General features: G+C 42.9%; 1 pseudogene; it reads left to right on the top strand.

The window, feature by feature from the left end:
- The first annotated feature begins 3,933 nt into the window (after positions 1-3,933).
- On the top strand, positions 3,934-4,109 carry LOC143801326 (U1 spliceosomal RNA; annotated as a pseudogene).
- The last annotated feature ends 212 nt before the right edge of the window (positions 4,110-4,321 follow it).

The following is a 4,321-nucleotide window of genomic DNA, read 5'->3' as shown; positions in this document are numbered from 1 at the left end:
ACTCTGGGGGGCGCTATTCACTTTTTCCACAGCGCCGTTAATTAACGGCGCTGTGGTTTAAGTACCCTTAGCGGCCGCCGTTAAAAGGCGTATCAGCGGTCGTTAAGGGGTTAATATTTATGCCCCTGCGGACAAGAAAACACAGGTGTCCTTTTTGGAGTCGTAAAGTGGTTTCTATAATTGCAGGTGATTTTAATTGCATTAGATCTGCAAATGATCGTAAGAGCTCTGCGGAATTCAGGACGGATGTGACTTCTAATATGTTAAATCAAGTGGTGCAGGATTTACGCTACACGGATGTGGGTTTGATGGTTCGGCCGAATGAAAACAAGTTTACATTTGTGGCGGACAGTGGGCGTTGTAGTTCCCGGATCGATTATGTCTTTGTGTCTGAAGGGATTAAAGTTGCCAAATGTAATCATGTGACAAACACTTTTTCTGATCATAAGATGGTAATGTGGATCTGTGTATTGTTGAGTCCCTTGCTTTCGGCAAGGGACTCTGGAAGCTTAAAGGGAACCTGTCACCACGTTTTTGGAAGATGGGATAAAAATAGCGTTAAATAGGGGCAGAGGTGGGCGTTACATTAGTGTGTGTGTTATGCGTTTATTACCCACCTAAGTTGCCGAAATAACTTTGCAAAGTCTCCGTTTTCGCCTGTCAATCAGGCTGGTCAGGTCACATGGGCGTGGTGTCTTCACCCAGATTTGGCGTAGTTTTCCGTTGGTGGCGTAGTGGTGTGCGCATGCCCAAAGTCCAGAATCCTCTTCCAGGGGATTTAAAATAGCGCGGTGTTCGTTATTGCATTGGTGATCGGTGGGCGCGGCCATCTTCCTTTGGCCGCGCGTGCGCAGAAGCGGCGCTCTGCTGGCCGCGGCTTCAGGAAAATGGCCGCGGGATGCCGCGCGTGCGCAGATGGATATCGCGGCGGCCATTTTCCTGAAGCCGCGGCCAGCAGAGCGCCGCTTCTGCGCACGCGCGGCCAAAGGAAGATGGCCGCGCCCACCGATCACCAATGCAATAACGAACACCGCGCTATTTTAAATCCCCTGGAAGAGGATTCCGGACTTTGGGCATGCGCACACCACTACGCCACCAACGGAAAACTACGCCAAATCTGGGGGAAGACAACGCCCATGCGACCTGACCAGCCTGATTGACAGGCGAAAACGGAGACTTTGCAAAGTTATTTCGGCAACTTAGGTGGGTAATAAACGCATAACACACACACTAATGTAACGCCCACCTCTGCCCCTATTTAACGCTATTTTTATCCCATCTTCCAAAAACGTGGTGACAGGTTCCCTTTAACGTAAGCCTGCTGGAAGAAGAGGAGGTGAGAAGTGGTTTTAAAAACGTGTTTACATCCTGTGTGTCTGAACAACACCGTTTTAAAAATCTGCTGGAATGGTGGGATTGGGCTAAGGAGAAATTTGCATATTATTTTAAAGGGGTGTGTTTTAAAAGGGCAAAAGCAAAAAGAGATCAAGAGGAAGCAATAATTTCTAAGATGGAAGCGCTCTATAAGTTTAAAAGAGCTGGGATGGAGGTGGATAATGAGATTGCTGATTTGAAGGAGGATTTAAAAAAAAACATAAATTGAAAAAGGGAAATCTATTGTCTTTAAAGCAAAAATACAGCATATGGAAGAAGATGAGCAATGTACAAGATATTTTTTAAAGAAATGTTTTAAGCCTAAAGGGGTTTTTAAGTCTGTTTTTACTCCTGCAGGTGAGAAGTCTGGGGAGGAAATGATTAATGGTATTCATTCTTTTTATGAAACCCTTTTTTCGAATGACAGCAGAGCCAGTGATGCAGAAATCAATGATTATTGTAATATTTTGACTAATAACATTCCTGAAGAAAAGGTGTCTTTTCTAAGTGATAGGCTCAGAAAGGATGAAGCGAGGCGTGCTGTGGATGGACTGGCGAAAGGGAAGACGCCTGGCTGTGATGGCCTTCCTGTGGAATTTTATGCAGTATTTTGGGACATTTTAGGTGTGGAATTTTATCGGGTGGTGGAATATGTTTTTACTCATGCGGTTCTGTCTGACTATGCGTAGAGGGATCGTCACCTTGAGACATAAGAAGGGTGATGTGAGAGAAATCAAAAACTGGAGACCAATAACTTTGCTCATTTGTGATTACAAGATTTCCAAAATTGTAGCAAGTAGATTGAGTGAAGTTGTAATGGACATGGTGGGTGAATACCAAGCATGTGCAGTGCCAGGTAGGAGAATATCGGACAACTTGTTGCTTTTAAGGGACTTAATTTATTACGCTAATTTTAATAAGAACCCCCTTCTTGTACAGTCAGTTGACCTGGAAAAAGCTTTTGATAAAGTTTCACACATATTTTTGTTTGCTGCACTTAGACTTAATAATGTTCAATAATTTAGTGGGGATCCCAAGGTGTCTTTTTATTGTGGAGTTAGTAGTCAGATCTTAATTAATGGTCACGTGAGTTCTAGTTTTAATATTCTATCTGGCGTTAGACAAGGGTGCCCTTTATCACCAATTCTTTTTATTTGCGTGGTTGAAGCTCTTTTTAAAAGTGTGCAAGTCGATAAGTGTGTGGTTGGTGCCTTTGTCTCTGGAGGAATGGGGGGTCCTGTGAAATCATTAAGTTACATGGATGACATTGCTTTTTTTTATGGTTCGCAAGCTGAGCTTAATAGGATAAATCTTCATGTAAGAATTTTTTGTTGTGTGGCTGGAATGGCTGTAAACTGGAGTAAGTGTCAGTTCTGCAACTTAGGGAGGCAGGTGGATGTCAGTGTGGTGGGAGTAGAAAGAAAAGAAGAGATAGAAGTCCTCGGTGTTATTTTTGAAAAGGAACTTAAAGGGAACAAGAGCCTGAGGATCCTGGAAAATAAAATGGAACAGAAACTGAATTATTGGAAATTAAGGAACTTGTCTCTGAGAGTTACAAGGAAACTGTTTACCTTTTTTGGGGGGTCAAAGATGGAGAAACTAAGGAGAGAAAAAGTGATGCTTTCTGTGGAAATGGGGGGCTGTGACTTTCCAAATATAGAAAGGTTTTTAAAGATGCACTATTTATTAAATATTTATAGACTTTGCCAGAGCAAAAGTAAGGCTGCTGACATGTGCAGGTTTTTGGCAGGATGGCTGTTTCAGAAATGGAGCTGGTGTGAGAAGGATTTGAGGAAGCCGGTCGCGTTTGTGGTTCCGTCTTTTTATGTAGTACTTAAGTCCTTCTATGATCAAATTGGTTTAAGCTCCACAGATAGACCTGATAAAACAAAGATTGTTAAGACATTAAAGGAGAGAGAATTATTATGTGATGTGCCATCCTGCAATACTGCGCAATCAAGGCAAATTTGAAAGATTTTTTTTGTTATAGCGATCAGCAATCGGCAAAAGGATGTAACTTGGATGGCATTACAAGGATGTTTGCCAACACGAGCTTTTCTGAATGGGAGAGGGATAAGGGTTCAAGAATTTTGTCCAAGGGAGGGATGTAAGGATCCAGAGACAGTACAGCACATTTTTTGGGACTGTTCTTATGCAAAATAACTTTTTACCCTTTTATCCCATTTTTTTATTGCTCTCGTTGGGTTCCATTGCTTTGATTTTAGAAGGATAATAACAGGTCAAGATTTTAATTACTTGGAAAGGAGACGGATGAGTTGGATTATTTTTGCCATATATAAGGAAGTTTTGTGGGATTCCCGGAACCTGGTTATTTTTAAAAAGGTGTGTCTCTCCACCGGACAGTAAGAACATTTTTCTTGCCAGGTTGTTTTATGTTTTCATGTTAGATAAGAAGAGACTCGGTGAAACAGCAGAAACACTTTGGAAGTACTCCCAGTGGAACGATTACTGTAAGTGGGATTTTGATTCTTTTTTGGTGATCGGAATTGTTTTTTTTGTTTATGGGCGATTTTTCCATAGGATGATCAGGAAACTTGTTAATTGAACAAGCAGATGATGCATGAGTTAATGAGAGTTCCAATCTGAGGAAAAAGGTTCTCCCATGGTGAGGCTCATCCATTGCACTCCGGGTGTGCTGACCCCTGCGATTTCCCCAAATGCGGGAAACTCTACTGCATAATTTGTGGTAGTGGGGGACTGCGTTCTGTCTTTGACCATAGGAAATCAGGGGAAAGCGCGAACACTGAAGATGCTCTGCTAAGCCAAAGTGAGACTTTGCAGAAGCTCAAAGCAGGCAGATGTGGCCTTTGGCTCCCCCTTGTGGGGGAAGGATGCCACCTTCCCTGTGTCGCCGCCGCTTTCTTGGTTTGTTTGAGGTTGTTGCCTTTGCTTGACACTTTGGCCCTTTTTGGCCCCCTGGCTGGTG

This window comes from Ranitomeya variabilis, chromosome 1 (genome assembly GCF_051348905.1).
Source record: "Ranitomeya variabilis isolate aRanVar5 chromosome 1, aRanVar5.hap1, whole genome shotgun sequence".
NCBI classification, from domain to species: domain Eukaryota; kingdom Metazoa; phylum Chordata; class Amphibia; order Anura; family Dendrobatidae; genus Ranitomeya; species Ranitomeya variabilis.
This window is presented reverse-complemented; position numbering and strand designations above follow the sequence as displayed.